Raw genomic sequence first — 18,800 nt, forward strand, 5'->3', positions numbered from 1 at the left:
GTAGAAGGGAGTTCAGGCTCTGAGGATCTGAGCAGAGTTAGCAGCGAGCACAAGAAGAACATAAACGATGATGGAGACACTTTGGGGAGGAGCTTTCAATTGATGGACATTCAAGGAGGAACGAAACAGACAGATGATTTCTCTTAAGAATGGCACTTTGAAGCCTTGTGCATTTAAGAGCTTCCAAGGAAACGACAGCGTGAGAATCAAAGATTTGTGTTGTCATTTGTAACAAAGTCATTAGGAAAATGAATAGAGCGGAGGTTGAGAAATTTATTAGGAAGTGTCAGAAATAATGACCCGTGTTTGGGAAGCAAGGAATTATTTTTTACTAAGATAAGATAGTGAACAAGATTTGGTTATGGTTATAGCTAACATCTCTATTTGCATAATTCCACTGTCAGAAATCACATTAGCAAATCTGTTTTGTTTTTTATTTTAATTTTTATTTTCTTTAACACCAAAAACATTGTGTACTGGGGTATAGCCAGTTAACAATGTTGTGGTAGTTTCAGGTGAACAGTGAAGTGACTCAGCCATACATAGACATGTATCCATTCTCCCCCAAACCCCTCTCCCATCCAGGGATGGCATGTAGCATTGAGCAGAGTTCCATGTGCTAGACGATAGGTCTTTGTTGGTTATCCATTTTAAATATAGCAGTGTGTACATGACCTTCCCAAGGTCCCTAACGACACCTTCCCCCGGCAACCATAAGTTCATTTTTCTGTCTGTAACTCTCTTTCTGTTTTGTAGATACATTCAGTTGTATCATTTCTTCTTAGATTCTACATATATGATATTTCATACGATATTTCTCCTCTGACTGACTTCACTCATATTTTTATTCTATTAAGAGACTAGTCATCAAAATATCTAGATGATTAGCTATACCCTAGTCATAGATCTCATTAGCTCATTAACTTTACATGCTGCCTGGTGTCTTTAACTAACTCCACAGAATGAAATTAATACCCATGATTTTCTTTGCCAGATGCTTAGAAAAAGGCATCTTTCATTTTTTCTCTATTTGAAACATGACTTTTGTCTATGGATTTATTTATAATTATCAGCTGGGAAAACTACATTTAGTATGAAATACTCAAACAGAAAAATAAATCTGCTTCAGTTCAGTTCAGTTACTCAGTCGTGTCCGACTCTTTGCAACCCCATGAATTGCAGCACGCCAGGCCTCCCTGTCCATCACCAACTCCCAGAGTTCACTCAAACTCATGTCCGTTGAATCAGTGATGCCATCCAGCCATCTCATCCTCTGTTGTCCCCTTCTCCTCCTGCCCCCAGTTCCTGTCAGCATCAGGGTCTTTTCCAATGAGTCAACTCTTCACATGAGGTGGCCAAAGTACTGGAGTTTCCGCTTTAGCATCAGTCCTTCCAAAGAACACCCAGGACTGATCTCCTTTAGAATGGACTGGTTGGATCTCCTTGCAGTCCAGGGGACTCTCAAGTCTTCTCCAACACCACAGTTCAAAAGCATCAATTCTTCAGCACTCAGCTTTCTTCACAGTCCAACTCTCAAATCCATACATGACCACTGGAAAAACCATAGCCTTGACTAGACGGACCTTTGTTGGCAAAGTAATGTCTCTGCTTTTGAATTTGCTATCTAGGTTGGTCATAACTTTCATTCCAAGGAGTAACTGTCTTTTAACTTCATGGCTGCAATCACCATCTACAGTGATTATGGAGCCCCCAAAAAATAAAGTCTGACACTGTTTCCACTGTTTCCCCATCTACTTCCTATGAAGTGATGGAACTAGATGCCATGATCTTCATTTTCTGAATGTTGAGCTTTAAGCCAACTTTTTCACTCTCCTCTTTCACTTTCATCAAGAGGCTGTTTAGCTCCTTTTCACTTTCTGCCATAAGGGTGGTATCATCTGCATATCTGAGGTTATTGATATTTCTCCAGGCAATCTTGATTCCAGCTTGTGCTTCTTCCAGCCCAGCGTTTCTCATGATGTACTCTGCATAGAAGTTAAATAAGCAGGGTGACAATATACAGCCTTGACATACTCCTTTTCCTATTTGGAACCAGTCTGTTGTCCATGCCCAGTTCTAACTGTTGCTTCCTGACCTGCATATAGGTTTCTCAAGAGGCAGGTCAGGTGGTCTGGTATTCCCATCTCTTTCAGAATTCTCCACAGTTTATTGTGATCCACACAGTCAAAGGCTTTGGCATAGTTAATAAAGCAGTAATAGTTGTTTTTCTGGAACTCTCTTGCTTTTTCGATGACCCAGCGGATGTTGGCAATTTGATCTCTGGTTCCTCTGCCTTTTCTAAAGCCAGCTTGAACATCAGGAAGTTCACGGTTCACGTATTGCTGAAGCCTGGCTTGGAGAATTTTGAGCATTACTTTACTAGCGTGTGAGATGAGTGCGATCATGCAGTAGTTTGAGTGTTCTTTGGCATTGCCTTTCTTTGGGATTGGAATGAAAACGGACCTTTTCCAGTCCTGTGGCCATTGCTAAGTTTTCCAAATCTGTTGGCATATTGAGTGCAGCACTTTCACAGCATCATCTTTCAGGATTTGAAATAGCTCAACTGGAATTCCATCACCTCCACTAGCTTTGTTCATAGTGATGCTTTCTAAGGCCCACTTGACTTCACATTCCAGGATGTCTGGCTCTAGGTGAGTGATCACACCATCATGATTATCTGGGTCATGAAGATCTTTTTTGTACAGTTCTTCTGTGTATTCTTGCCACTCTTCTGCTTATACCTTTATAAATCCAGTGAAGTAAACCAAGGATTCAAGAAAAAGTTCTTTTAAATAATGTACTGGTGGCTAATTATAGGCTTCCCAGGTGGCTCAGTGGTAAAGAATCCACCTGCCAATGCGGGAGACACAGATTCAATCCTGTCAGATAGATCCCCTGGAAAAGGAAATGGCAGGCCACTCCAATATTCCTGCCTGGGAAATCCCATGGACAGAGGAGCCTGGTCGGCTACAGTCCGTGGGATTGCAAAGAGTTGGACATGACTGAGCACTCACACTGCTGCTGCTAAGTCGCTTCAGTCGTGTCCGACTCTGTGTGACCCCAGAGACGGCAGCCCACCAGGCTCCCCCGTCCCTGGGATTCTCCAGGCAAGAACACTGGAGTGTGTTGCTATTTCCTGCTCCAGTGCATTAAAGTGAAAAGTGAAAGTGAAGTCACTCAGTCATGTCCGACTCTTAGCGACCCCATGGACTGCGGAGCCTACCAGGAGTGGGTTGCCATTGCCTACTGGAGTGGGTTGCCATTGCCTTCTCACACTAATAACTAATTAACATACATGTTTCAGGTATTTTTCCTGATTAAATTTATGGTTATATTTGGAAGTTTTTTTGGTTTTTTTTTTTAAACTTTACAATATTGTATTGGTTTTGCCATATATCAAAATGAATCTGCCACAGGTATACATGTGTTCCCCATCCTGAACCCTCCTCCCTCCTCCCTCCCCATACCATCCCTCTGGGTCGTCCCAGTGCACCAGCCCCAAGCATCCAGTATCATGCATCGAACCTGGACTGGCGACTCATTTCATATATGATATTATACATATTTCAATGCCATTCTCCCAAATCATCCCACCCTCTCCCTCTCCCACAGAGTCCAAAAGACTGTTCTATACATCAGTGTCTCTTTTGCTGTCTCGTATACAGGGTTATTGTTACCATCTTTCTAAATTCCATATATATACGTTAGTATACTGTATTGGTGTTTTTCTTTCTGGCTTACTTCACTCTGTATAATAGGCTCCAGTTTCATCCACCTCATTAGAACTGATTCAAATGTATTCTTTTTAATGGCTGAGTAATACTCCATTGTGTATATGTACCACAGCTTTCTTATCCATTCATCTGCTGATGGGCATCTAGGTTGCTTCCATGTCCTGGCTATTATAAACAGTGCTGCGATGAACATTGGGGTACACGTGTCTCTTTCTCTTCTGGTTTCCTCAGTGTGTATGCCCAGCAGTGGGATTGCTGGATCATAAGGCAATTCTATTTCCAGTTTTTTAAGGAATCTCCACACTGTTCTCCATAGTGGCTGTACTAGTTTGCATTCCCACCAACAGTGTAAGAGGGTTCCCTTTTCTCCACACCCTCTCCAGCATTTATTGCTTGTAGACTTTTGGATCGCAGCCATTCTGACTGGCATGAAATGGTACCTCAGAGTGGTTTTGATTTGCGTTTCTCTGATAATGAGTGATGAGCATCTTTTCATGTGTTTGTTAGCCATCTGTATGTCTTCTTTGGAGAAATGTCTATTTAGTTCTTTGGCCCATTTTTTGATTGGGTCATTTATTTTTCTGGAGTTGAGCTGTAGGAGTTGCTTGTATATTTTTGAGATTAGTTGTTTGTCAGTTGCTTCATTTGCTATTATTTTCTCCCATTCTGAAGGCTGTCTTTTCACCTTGCTAATAGTTTCCTTTGTTGTGCAGAAGCTTTTAAGTTTAATTAGGTCCCATTTGTTTATTTTTGCTTTTATTTCCAATATTCTGGGATGTGGGTCATAGAGGATCCTGCTGTGATGTATGTCGGAGAGTGTTTTGCCTATGTTCTCCTCTAGGAGTTTTATAGTTTCTGGTCTTACGTTTAGATCTTTAATCCATTTTGAGTTTAAAATGTGACCTGCGTTACAAAAAATAAGTATACAAAATAAGGAAAAGAAGCACATGACCTACATGAAGATACATGTCTTAATAATTAAAAATGTGGAAACTCTGCAGTGTATAATTTCAGGCCCCAGCCTTATCGTCCAGGGTTTACCTGTAGAAGGACATCAGTAGGCATGTTCCCCGTGTGCAGTAGGGAGGACAGAGAACGGAGAGTGAGTGAGGAATCCCGAGCAGAGCACTCAAGCTCAGCTGAGGATCCAAACCCAGAGAGTGCTAGAGGCTCGTTTTGTGTTAATCGTGTTCCGTGATACCACCTCGGGCTTCGCAGCTGTCTCTAGTGGTAAAGAATATGCCTGCCAGTTCAGGTAACAAAAGAGACATGGGTTCAATACCTGGGTCAGGAAGATCCCCTGGAGGAAGAAATGGCAGCCCACTCCAGTGTTCAGTCCATGGGGTTGCAGAAGAGTTGCAAACAGCTAAGCATGTGCACAGCACACGGTGATAACAGCTACATCTTTTCTTTCTCTGGCCCCCACTCTTAACTCATTGTGGATTTGTTTTGTTTGATCGCCTCTCTTAACTTGTAATAGAAAATCCACCTGGTCTTCAAGAGCTGAGGTGTCCAGGGGTCCAGTCCAAGCTTCCTGCATAGCCTTAGCAAGTCCCTGCTTGAAAGGGCCTTCTCTTCAGCTGAATCTGACCCACCAGCTGAGAAATCACAGCTCCTGCTAGAAAGCAGGCAGGTGTGGAGGTGCTTACTGAGGTGCAAGGGTCACTGTGGAGCAGTCTGGTTTTTCCGTTGAGAAGAAACTAGTTACTGCTTCTAGTGTGTCAGTGGTTTTTCTTAATGCTCATAAAACAGGATGATATGAAAAGAAAAATATTCTTAATTAAACTATGATCATTTCTTAAGTGAATCAAAATATAAAGTTGTTTATATCATAAACTCTTCAAAGATAATTTATTCTTTCAACATTACGGGTTACATTGAATCACCCTTTATAATTTTGTCTCTATGAGGACTCTGAATTAGCCAGAGATGTGAAAGTTTAAGCTTTTCAAGTCATAGGAATTAAGGAGGGATATCTTTGTAGGAAAAAAAATGAAATTTTTAGGCAAATTGAGATGTTTATGGTTTCTGCACTAAATAGGTATAAGGACCTTTAGGAATTTAAGGTAGTCTGTGCAAAACTAGATTTTCTCATGACATTTTCAGGATTTTTTTCCTCCCAATTTTTCTGTTCCTCTTTTCTCCCATATGTTGCATCTCTGATTAGTGTGAATTCTCATTTAAATTCTAAATAATCTTTAGAAGTCTGAATCAATAAACACTGAACCAATGAGCTGTAAAAGTCTTACTTTTCCTCATAGTTAAGCACAAATCTAAAGCAAGCTAGAACCATTTTCAGTAAGAACTCTGAGGGTTGTACCTGGAATGAAATGTTTACTTATCCTACACACGTGGAAAGAAAATGATCTTCATGAGCAGGTCTCTTTTAGACTTTAGAGGACTATTTGATGCTTATTAATATATACAGTGGGCTTCCCCCATGGCTCAGCTGGTAAAGAATCAGCCTGCAGTGCAGGAGACACAGGAGACATGGGTTTGATCCCTGGGTCGGGAATATTTCCCCAGAGGAGGAGATGGCAACCCACTCCAGTATTCTTGCCTGGAGAATCCCATGGACAGGGAAGCCTGGTGGGTGGCAGTCCATGGGGTCATACAGAGTCAGACACAACTGAAGCGACTTAGCACAATATATACTATCTAGCTAATAAAAACAATACAGTGTTTAAATCTTGTATGGAACCTGGCACAGGTGTCAAGACGTCGGCACTCTAAATACTTGGTTTTGATTGCTCTGTCATCTTTAGGTTGGTATTCTTCCTTAGAGACTTAGAATCCTCAGTACAAGACTAAGATCCAATCTAACAGTTCCTGTATTGTGTGTGAGTGCTCAGTCATGCACCCAGCACTTTTTGCCTAGAAAATCCCATGGACGGAGGAGCCTGGTGGGCTGCAGTCCATGGGGTCCACTAGAGTCGGACACGACTGAGCGACTTCACTTTCACTTCTCACTTTCATGCACTGGAGAAGGAAATGGCAACCCACTTGAGTGTTCTTGCCTGGAGAATCCGAGGGACGGGGGAGCCTGGTGGGCTGCCGTCTATGGGGTCGCACAGAGTCGGACACAACTGAAGCGACTTAGCAGCAGCAGCAGTAGCCAGTCATGTCCAGCTCTTTGTAACCCCAATGGACTGTAGCCTGCCAGGCTCCTCTGTGCATGGGATTTTGCAGATGAGAATACTAGAGTGAATTGCCATTACCTTCTCCACAATACTTTATACATGTATTTTTAAAATCTCTATACTAAGATAACTGTATAAAAATTGTTCAGTTTAATGGAAATGATCATTCATTTACTAAAAGGTCTTTATGGTTCATGACCCTGCTTTCCTAGACCTCAGCTAGAAAAACAAATACAGCCAACAGTTGTTGAATACTTCCACGTGAATTTTGTGAAAAGGCAGCCTTTGCTCTCAGAAGCCTCATATGCTAGGGCAGGAGGTTGAAGAGAAAACCAGCAGATATTACTCGGTGTGATATAGCAAAGGACAGAATGTGTAAGAGCCCAACAGAGGGTCCTTAACAGCCCAGGGAACCAAGGGGCAAATTGGAGAGGACATGTTGGCCTTTCCAGGAACAGAAAGGGGATGATGGGCTTTTCGAGCCGAGGAAACCACAGGGCAAAGGTCAGGGTGAAGACTGGCGGATGGAGCGGTCTCTCTTGTTTCCTCGGCTCAAATGTTATTGTCATTTATGTCCGCCTGGTTCCAGGGCACAGAGAGGCAGTCCGAGGTATTAGTGGGCCTCCCTGGTGGCTTAGACGGTAAAGAGTCCACCTGCAATGAAGGAAACCTGGGTTGGATCCCTGGGTCAGGAAGATCCCCTGGAGGAGGGCATGGCAACCCACTCCAATATTCTTGCCTAGAGAATCCCATGGACAGAGGAGCGTGGCAGGCTGCAGTCTTTGGGGTCACACAGAGTCAGACATGACTGAGCGAGTAACGCTTTCACTTTCAAGGTATTAGTGGTCGAGAACAGACACTGCAATTGCAGTCCAGGTTCATGTCCTGGCGCTGCCAATGGTGTGTCGTGGGCAAGCCACTGGACCTTTCCAGGCCTCACACCCCTCCAGCTGCACATGGGGGTGTGATGTCTTCTCCCAAGATTGTCTCCAGGGTTGAATGAGGATCATCAGTTTAAATGGAAAGTGGATGATAACGGTTTCATGTTAGTGTCAGTTCTGTTTTCATTTTGACTATCTCTGCAATACACGCTCTCTGTAGAGCAAGGGAGATTTGGTGCCCTGGGAGAGATTCAAATGAGAATGACAGGGCCCCATCTTCCCGGACATTCATCACCAAGGGACAGAGGTGGACACGTTGGCAACTAGCCATGCAGCCGGAAATGAAATAAGAGCTCTGTGGAGGTGGCAGCAGAGTGTGGGAGCATCCCCCGACAGCAGGGTTTTCCCCGAAAAATGAGGGATTCTTGGGAAGAAGAGATTGCTGAAGAGTCTCCGTTGGCTGCCCGCTTTGGCTCACTGTGGCTCAGTGGTGTGGCAATTAGGGCGTCCGTCCAGGCTGCTCTTGGCCTCGTTTCATTCCCTGTGGTCGACTTCATCTCGGCTCCTCTCCCATCCACCTGGATGGCCTTCAGCTGCTTCCGGTGGAACTGAAGCTGTCAGGTAGGTGTCTGTGGTCGGCCTGAGAGAGGCACAGAGAGAGCCAGGGCTGGAGCCTTGCTCTCTGGTGGTGACAAGTCAGCTTCCGGTGAGACTCGAGCCCATTGCTGGATCTCCCTCCCAGCCACTTGGCTCCACCTGCTTTGTTGCTGTCAGTTCCAGTGACTCAGCCTTCTCCCATGGTCAGAGGAGTTTTCTCAAATTTGCAGGTTTCATGACTTCCCCAGTGGTTAAGAGCCTGCCCTCCCACTGTAGGGGGCACGAGTTTGATCCCTGGTTGGGGAACTAAGATCCCACGTGCCACTCAGTGTGGCAAAAAAAAAAAGATTGGCAGGTTGCTGCCTCCATGGCTCCCCCAGGGTAGACCAGACAGGCCTGGGAAACCAGGTATGCGAGAGCAGAGGTTAAGTGCAACCCCTGCCTGCAGTGGGGACCAGCCTTCTGTAGAGTCCCTGTTTCTCCAGGGACTGCCAGTCACTTGTGGGGTGACAGGGAATGAGTGTCTGCTGCTCCCTCCCCACCAGTATCTTCCAACAGTTGGGTCCCTTTTGTCCTGTTTCTGACAGCATTATCTCAGGCAAGGGCTGTGTTGTATGCCTGGCTCTGAACTGCAGTTCGAGCTCTGTGAAAATGCCATTGCCTCCTTTGGGTCAGTCTGGGCCTGGGAAGAGAAGGTTCACATGGCAACTGTAATTCAGGTATCATTGCTGGAAGATGAAGCAAGAGGTGAAGGTGAGCTGGTTGCCTTGTGGAGAATTTCAGAAGGGAGGAAAGAGGGAAGCAATTCACATGAATCTTTTAACATGACAGCCTGATTTTCACCCAGAGAATTTTTCTGCGGTCTTTCTGTAACATGGCATGGTAGTACAGCACCCTATATAGTAGGAGCAACAATAAGTCTTGGCTGTCACTTTTCAGCCGAGTGGTCTCAGGCAAACAACTGTACCTCTCCTAGCCTCAGTTTTCTCATCTGTGGACTGGGTGTGATGATTAATAGTGCCTCCTCACAGGGCTGGAGAGAGGACTCCCATGTGTTGGAATGTGGTGTTTGGAAGGGTGCCTGGTGCCAGCAAATCTAAGCAGGTGTGTGCTTTTGTTCTTACCACAGGGCACATGGCAAGGTTTTCGGTAAAGTTGTTCTCTTGCTGCCTTGTCGGGCGTATCTGAGGATATGATGCCTTTTGAGACACTAGCCAGGCTTCCCCAGTGGCTCATTGGTAAAGAATCCACCTGCAGTGTAGGAGACGCAGGTTCGATCCCTGGATCAGGACGATCCCCTGGAGGAGGGCACGGCAACCCTCTCCAATATTCTTGCCTGGAGAATCCCATGGACAGAGGAGCCTGGCAGGCTGTAGTCCAGAGGGTCGCAAAGAGTCAGACACAACTGAAGCAACTTAGTATGCATAAGGCAGTAGATCCAACCAGTCCATTCTGAAGGAGATCAGCCTTGGGATTTCTTTGGAAGGAATGATGCTAAAGCTGAAACTCCAGTACTTTGGCCGCCTCATGCCTTCGCATGACTCATTGGAAAAGACTCTGATGCTGGGAGGGATTGGAGGTAGGAGGAGAAGGGGACGACAGAGGATGAGATGGCTGGATGGCATCACTGACTCAATGGACGTGAGTCTGAGTGAACTCCGGGAGTTGGTGATGGACAGGGAGGCCTAGCGTGCTGTGATTCATGGGGTCGCAAAGAGTCGGACACAACTGAGCGACTGATCTGATCTGATCTGATCAAGTAATAGACATGTTCAGTTATTGGGTTTAGTGGAAAGGTATTGCAGTCATAGGTCTCTGAGAAAGAGGTTCACCCAGTTCTAGAAGAGGATGAAGGATTTTCTCCTAATTCATCACATACAGACGTGAAGAAAGCCCCCAGCCTGTGGTGGATGTGACCAGGCCTCTGGGTGAGGTGCCTGAAGGCTGCCACTCCAGGGTGTGTATGGACGGTGTGAAGCCACTTTGTGAAGCCACAAAGACAGGTTTTTTGTCACGCAGGTTTTCTGTTTTGAGACCAGCCTGACTCTCCTTTGTGTTTTGTCTGCCAGGGAAGTTGAAACAGCTTTGAGCAGAACACCTGTGTCTTTGTCCCGGTCTCGCCTTGCTAAACAGGATTTGATTGAACTTCTCTTTCCAGCACAGTTGCCCACCTACTTGCCTTGCATCTCTGCATTCCGGCCTCATATTGCTTTAGGAGAAAGCAGCCAGACTCGAAAGTATGAGAAAATAACATTAAAGTTAGATAGAAAAATTCTTTGTGTACTACTTCTCTGTTTAATCAAAGAAAAACAAGTGTGCAGCGTCTGTTATTAAAACCTCTTCATTATAGCCTCCTCTGAGTGTTTCTGCTTAGGCTTTAGAGGGACAACTGAAACCAGTCTCTCCTATCCATATAAAGTTGGGTACATTTGTCATTTGGAAAATGACATCAGAAAAATAAAAAATTGGGAGAAGTCAGTACAGACCCATGTGTCATGTGTACTGTGAAAATTCATGGAAGATCCAGCTTGCCCCCGCCCGCCCCCCACACATTTATCACAGTGAACACCGTCAGTGCTTCCATGAGCGTGTACTGCCAGGAGTTCACAAGGAAGCCCGGGATAGCCCCGCATCTCCAGCTGCTTCCACTCCCGTGGTAGAATATGACAGGTCACCGTGATCCAAGGTGGGGAGTCTGTGCCTGGATATAAGCAGTTGTTTTTCTGAATCTTTCCAGTTCTGCGTAACGTTTTAAAGAGCAAAGTGAATTATCCTTTGGGGAGTGTCAGGAAAGGCTTTACGGGGAGAGGGTTAGAATTGGTTCTTGAACCACTAGAACAATTTGGGCAGCAGAAATGGGGATGCGTTCTAAGCAGAGCAAAGCGTGTGAGAACAGGGCACGGAAGCAGGTGTGAGAGCACCAGCAGGGCAGTGGGGAGCATCTTATAACGTACCTGCTTCCTGGAATGCTGCTGAAGGCTGGGGATTGTTTTGCACTGTTTTTGGAGGAGCGGCGCTGTGCTGGGTCTTGGCTGTGTCATTCGGGCTTCTCTTGTTGTGGAGCATGGACTCTAGAGTGTGCGGCCTCAGTAGTTGTGGCTTAGTGGTCCTGTGGCATGCGGGATCTTCCCCAACCAGGGCCTGAACCCTTGTCCCCTGCATCGCTAGGTGGATTCTCAACCACTGGACCACCAGGAAAGTCCTTCTTGTGCACCTTTCAATGAAGTACTTTTGGAGGTATCACCTTTAAAACTCAAAGCTCTGGTTACCATTATAAATCTGCTATACCATCTTACTGTTCTTGCTAAGCAGATGGGTGTTAGTTAGATGGGTGTTAGAGGACCATGCTGTGGGTGGTGGCATGCCTGTGATGGATACAGATGCCTATGGCTGTGACTGAGGTTATGTGAGGCCCTGGTGATCCTTTTTGTCCTTTCAATCCCAGAAAGAAATGACTATCAGATCTAACTAAACAAACGCACCATCTTCTCAAATAAGATTTCTATAGAAAATCTATTTCCTCCTTCTTAAAGGTCGCTTGGTTTAATAGTTCTGTGGTTTTAGAGTAGATGGATTTCTTTGGGTTGGTTGGTGGGTGTCTTTCATTATTTACACAGCAGCCTCCTTTCCGGTATCTCATCCACTCCCTTTGCTGAACAACTCCGTGTTGGCCACACAACAGACTCTTAGGGAGCATTCCTACTCCATGCACAAAAGAAGTGCCTGGTTTGAAAGTCATTTTTTAAGGCCAAGTCAGCTCTACACAGTTATAATATTTACTAGGCATTGCCGGAAATGTAGGAACAAAAGATTATTCGAATAACTAAGGAGTGTCTCGTTTCCTGATCTGTTTATTTAGGGTGGGTTAAGAATAACATACCCATTCACCTCTGTTGAGAATTGTCCACAAACTTAACTTTCTTTTTGTTTCATCTTCATAAAGCATTTCCTTGAACACGTGTGTGTTCCTTAATTATCTCTTGCCTTCTGCCTCTTGCTTTTTCTTGCCTTCTGCTCACATCTGCCTTCTCCTGTTTCCCATTTCTCCTACTTTTCCTCTCAGAGACAGCATCCACCCTCCTTCTAGATTGGCCTGTTTTTACCATAAAGTTATGTGTGTCCATCCAGTCCAGTTGACGGATGCTGACCAAGAGCCTGCTCCACGCCAACCTTAAACATGGCCACAAAAGGGGTTTTCAGAGGCAGCCCTGGCCCTTTGGGTGAGCAGACAAGTAAACAGCTGGTTACAGGAGCTAGTGCGGGTGCAGCTGAAATCCTGCCGAGGAGGGTGACAGGAGGCTCGGGGGTAGGGACAACAGCGAAACCTGTCCCTGCCAAAGCCCTGGTCTCTCTCCCTCTCCCCGCTTCCCGGCTGCCTTTTGTAGCTTCCTCAGTCTTCCTCTCTCCACCCTTGACATTAGGTGCAGACCTCTTGTTTCAATACTTACTAGGCTCTAAGTTTGTGTGTGTGTGCATGCTCAGTCACTCAGTCGTCTCTTCTGGGACCCCATGGGCTGTGGCCTGCCAGGCTCCTCATAACATGTCTCTCACGTCTCCTCCTTTGGCAGGTGGATTCTCTGCCACCAGTGCCACCTGGAAAGCCCTAGGTGTGTACTTGTGTCTTTTTTTAGCTCTTAATAATTGCATACCTGACAGTGCATGGCAGATCGAACACATCCAATAAACTGATTTCTCTGGACTTGTTTTTTTTTCAACTGTAAGGTGAGAATGGTGACTTAGAATTCTTACCAAGGTTTTTCTGGCTTAAAAAAATTCAGTGGTTATCAGTTACAACAAGTACATATTTGTATTGAAAACTATTTAGCCATTCTGTCTTTATTTTGTGACTACATAAACATGGCTTAAAAGTAAATTTCTTGGGACTTCCCTGACAATCCAGTGGTCAGGACTTAGCACTTTCACTGCCATGGGCCTGGGTTCCGTCCCTGGTTAGGGAACTAAGATCCTACAAGCTGCACAGCTCAGCCAAAAAAAGAAAACTGTGTTAAAAAGGGAGGGCACATATATATGCCTGTGGCTGATTCATGTTGCTGTATGGCAGAAACCAACACAGTATTGTGAAGCAATTATCCTCCCATTAAAAATAAATAAATTTTAAAAAATTGTCCTGAAAAGAGAAAGTGAATTTCTATAGTAGGATTAATTTCCAAGGATAAAAAGGAGAGAATATATAGTTTTTATTCAAGATGTTTTTTTTTTAATGGTTTCAAATGCAACAGTTTGTTACCAATGCAAAACAGTGGACTTGGATGAATGCATAAGGGGAAATTTAGCTTCACTGGATGGAATTTACTCTTCTTCAAAAGTCTCTGCTTTCCATCTTAAACTGGACTAATTGGTAAAATGAGTATGTGTACGAATGCAGTTCAGTGACCTTTTCAGAAATCCTTTTGAAGTGATTTCAAGGATTGTAAGATAAGGATTTGGGTTATTTCTATATTTAGTAGCCTATGGTTTTTAAAGATTTTGACTCTTAGTTTAGGTCCTCAGGACTTACCATGATCAGTAGATAACTTGTTTCTTTAACTGAGAGCTTTTTTGAAAATATATTTATTTATTTGGCTGTGTCACGTCTTCATTGCAGCATTCAAACTCTTAGCTGTGGCATGTGGGATCTAGGTCCCTGACCAGGGGTTGAACTCAGGCCCCCGGCATTGGGAGCAGGGAGTCTCAGCCGCTGGACCACCAGGGAAGTCCCAGCTCAGAGCACTTATTATTAGGTCCCTGCTTCCGCATGCAAGAGCACCAAAATGTCACTGGGTTTTCTTTACCATCCGGGCATGTGTCTGCTCTTGGAAACTGTAAATTCAGAGTAGTTCTCTGTCATCCCAGAACTCTACCTCTAATTGTCATTACAGGTGGTATTTGAGCCTTCGGAAACCGGCCTTGATTGTGTTTTCTGTTTTCTTTTCATTATAAAGCTTTCTTGTGAAGTAATTTTTGTTTTCTAGGCTTAATTCCATTTCGCTAATATTTATTAGTATTTGGGCAGGCCCTTGAAGGTTCATTAGGAAGACCCTATATATACACACAGTATAATTAACCATTCATTTAAGAAAAACTGCCAAGTAAAGTTTTTAAAGCAACATATTTTATCCCCACTTTCATGAGATTCCAGTACAATAGGAAAAAAAGACAAATAAGCAAACATATCTGGCCAGCTACATGAATTTTAGAGATGTACAGAGATAAGCGAAGTAACCACAGCTGGGTTAGGGAGACAAAGCCTTCATTTAAGAAACAAACTGCAAACAGTATTTTGAGGAAGAGTGGGAAGTATGTTCAGGACGAGAGTAAAAAGAAACCAGAGTTCACAGTGACTAAGGAAGTTTGGTCGAAGGGACCCACTGACAGTGGGTGTGAAACATTGCCGACCAGACTTGTTAATAGGATGTATTTTAAAAAGATCAGGTTCTTGTAGTATGCATAGAATGGGTGATTTAAAATTTTTTAAATTTTCTTTATTTTTTCAATATGTGATACATGTTCACAGTTCAAATGTTTCAAGTTACAAAATGGAACAGACTGAGTGATAAACTCCCTCACACACTTGACTCCCACTAAGCACTTCTCCTCCCTGAAGATAACCAGTGTTATTAGTACTTCATAAGCTTTTCCTGATAATTTATACATACAGATATACATTTTATTCCCTTTGACACAGATGGTTACATACCACAAGTCCATAACTGCTTTCCAAAACCTTTTGGGTGCAGATGGGTTGTAGAATTCAAAATTTACTGGATTTTAGAAAAGCAATATGGTCCGTAGAGTATAAATGACATAACACCCCCAGGGGATCTGTGCAGCACTAAGCGATAAATTAATTCTCCAGGGAAACTGAATATTCACACCAAAGTGGGATAAATAAGAACCATAAATAGCCTCATGTCAGTTGCATTCAGGTGTTACTGTCAGATATGTTTGAACACTAAGCTTACAAAATTATGATTTTTAGAGGTTTTTAGGTCTTGGAATAGCTGATATAGGATTATAACTGGAATCCCCACTATTCCCTACCCTGTGTTTTTTTAATTAACAGTATGTATTGGAATTCTTCTCAGTACAGAAAGAGCTTCCTCATCATCTAAACAATTAAAACTGCTCATGTGCTAGATTTCTTGCAGAAAGCAGTTTAAACACATATAGTGATTTATGCACATACACATGTTTGTATATAGATAAACAAGTGTTGCTGATGAACAAGGAAGCCTGGCATGCTACAGTCCATGGGGTCGGTCGCAAAGAGTCGGACACACCTGAGCTACTGAAACAAGATTCATATTTATTGGTACAATTAAGAGTATAGTAAGTGAAGTGAAAGTTGCTCACTCATGTCCGACTCTTTGCGACCCCATGGACTATACAGTCCATGGAATTCTCCAGGCCAGAATACTGGAGTGGGTAGCTGTTCCCTTCTCCAGGGGATCTTCCTAACCCAGGGATCGAACCCAAGTTTCCCGTGCTGTAGACAGATTCTTTACCAACTGAGCCATCAGGGAAGCCCAAGCACAGTAAGGTCCAGATCAAATTATTGACTTCTAAGTATGAGTCTCTACACTTAAGCTGCTTTTAAAAAAATTATCTAGTTAGAAATACTAGTAATAACTAGTAAAAACTAGTAATAATACTAGTTTATGGGGGAAAAGGCAGTTTAGCCAAGTAGAATCATAATATGCCTTGCTACAACAAATAAACAGTTTAGCCAATAAGAGTGTTCATGTATAATTGGTTCAATATTGGTATCGATGGTGGTGGAAGGCCTTAAGAATTAGAATTTTAATTGTCGGTGTTCCTTATGGGAATTCTTTGCCCAGTGAAGAGGTTCAGGTTTCTCGGTGATATCGTTACCATTGTTCTGGGTAGAAAGCTGCTGCCCGAAAAGGCAAGGGGCTGTTTAAATAATGACGACACTTTTTGTAATTGGTGTGTCAGCACCAATGACCGAGAGGAGGAGCACTGGGAATAGCATGCGCAGTTGTCACCGTGCACCGGTGTTTGGGCCCAGAAGTCTGACTAAATAAGGCAATGCCCCAGCGAGCCTTATCAGCGTCTGACCGGGATACGGGCTAGCAGCTGATACATGGTGCCCGGCCATGCTCTGCAATTCCTTAGCTTCTTGGCAGATGAGCATCGATCCCAGACATCAGAAGCTCCTACCTGCCATGCCCAGTGTTGTTGTACCTGCATTTGATTTCCTATAAAGCTTGAATATGAGATGTTAAGTCCCTGGAGAGGAGAAAAGAGAGAGTTCAGGATACTGTTCCAAAAATGTGTTATGCATGTAAGCATACTTATTTTTAGTGATGTGTCAGTGGAGAGTTTGTTTAGGAGTTCATTCACTATCCCTGGCTCCCTGCAGCTTTTTCCCCACCACCCCAGTGCCTCCCCACCCAGCCTGAGGTTGAGAGGCTGGCAGGCTCTTCAAGGCTGGGGTTCCAGGAAAGGAGAGGTACCATCACGGCCACCCATGGAATCAGTGGGTGCAGGGGGAGGGGAAAGGAGGGACTTTTCAATCACATCTGATCTTGGGCTCACCTTTCTTTTCATTTCTTTGGTCTCTGTGTTCTGCAGTGTTTATACTCTACCAGTCTGTGTATTTATGAAAAGAAAACAGAGCATTTTTTATAGGAATCAGTCCAAGGGTCCACTTCTAATGCCAGCAAATGGCATTTTCAGTTCCTGTTAGTATTCAAGCCTGCAAACCGGGTCTAATCCAGGCTTGCTTGTACAGAGTTGAGGGGTGACTCTGTACACGTGAGCACATTGGAGGTTCCCCAAACTACTGATGGGGTATTACACCACCAGGAAATAGAACTTCAAGACTACAGTGATGGAGTGGAGGCAAAGCTGTGAGCTGGGGTCAGCGCCCTCTGACTGTCCTTCTGTGCCGTCCCTCCTGCCCCGCCCCTTCCCCTCTGCCCATCCCTCCCTCTCCTCCTCTCTTCTTTGCTGAACCCCTTAGTGTAGAGGGTTGAAGGAATCACGCTTCTCAGGTCCTGACTTTCTGAATGCAGGGCCCCCCTTCTCTCCCCTCTTCCCCTTTGTCTGTTTACCCAGGCCCATCCCTTCCCCTCCAGAAATTCTCAGTAATAGATGTTTTCATCACATGCTCTTGATTCTGTATAATGGGAAAACTGTCGTCTTCAATTTTTTTTTTTTTTAGTTTATGTGAATGGCACCAAGTCACAGTTTGTTGTGGTGGTTTAGTCACTTGGTCGTGTCCGACTGTTTGTAACCCATGGACTAGTCCACCAGGCTCCTCTGTCCATGGCATTTCCCAGGCAAGAATACTAGAGTGGGTTGCCATTTCCTTCTCCAGGATATCTTCCCAACTCAGGGATCAAACCGGGGTCTCCTGCGTTGCAGGCGGACTCTTTACCAACTGAGCCACCAGGGAAGCCCAAGTAGGTGGTGGTGGATTTTATTTGTAGTTATGCTTAATAGATTAGTAACATTCCTATATAACTCTTTAAGTTTTGTTTATATTTTTGCCCCTTGAGAATACTGTGTTAAGATTTATCCACTGGCCATATGTACCCCTGGGCTATTGGTTTTCAGGGTTGCATGGTATTCCAGGGCTTCCCTGATGGCTCAGAGAGTGAAGAGTTTACCTGCAATGCAGGAGACCCAGGCTCAATCCCTTGGTTGAGAAGATCCCCTGGATGTGGGCATGGCAACGCACTCAGTATTCTTGCCTGGAGAGTCCTAGGGACAGAGGAGCCTGGCAGCTACAGTCCGTGGGGTCACAAACAGTCGGACATGACTGAGCAACTAACACTTTGACTTTCATGGTATACCAGTCTCTGCCTGCACCCCAGTGTACTCACCAGTTGACTTACTTAGTGATGGACATTGAGCTTGCCTCAAACACCCCATATCACAGCAGTGTTATCATTGAACTAGCTTTTAAAAAGCCAAGATGCAGTTCAGTAAAATCCCTTTCGTAAAATTTTGTGGTACCTGTTTAAATTCAGACATATCCCTTCTAAAGTTCTTCATTTAAAATGTCTCTCTACGGTTTAGAGCACTGCCACAGCATGAGTATTTTTGACATCTCTATCCTAATAAAGACCCAGAGGAAATCAAAACTTTCTGATTGGAATGCGTTCTGCGCTGGGCAGATAGCCACTGGGTTTTCTGTTTGAGAATAAGATATTCACATGTTTTCCCTGATCATAGTTTGGGACTTTGGCAGGCAAAACTTGAAGGAAGGTGGTAGATGGGCCAGAGAGACAACTTACTCACACTCTGTAATTGAAGGTCCTGCCAGGTGGGAAGAACACGTGCTTTAGAGTCAGGCAGTCTTGACTCCACCTTGGGCAAGTTATTTAACCTCTCTCAGCCTTGTTTTCATCATCAGTAAAAATAGGAGTAATTATGGAGCCCTCCCAGAGGAACATCAGAAGGATTGAATGAGCTAACAG

General features: G+C 44.3%; 1 protein-coding gene across 6 annotated transcripts in view; it reads left to right on the top strand.

Moving 5' to 3' along the window:
• Positions 1 to 18,800, top strand: part of JPH1 (junctophilin 1) — a 103,245-nt gene that overhangs the window by 24,164 nt on the left and 60,281 nt on the right. The window lies entirely within an intron of this gene.

The sequence above is a fragment of the Bos mutus genome, chromosome 14 (assembly GCF_027580195.1).
Source record: "Bos mutus isolate GX-2022 chromosome 14, NWIPB_WYAK_1.1, whole genome shotgun sequence".
NCBI lineage: Eukaryota > Metazoa > Chordata > Mammalia > Artiodactyla > Bovidae > Bos > Bos mutus.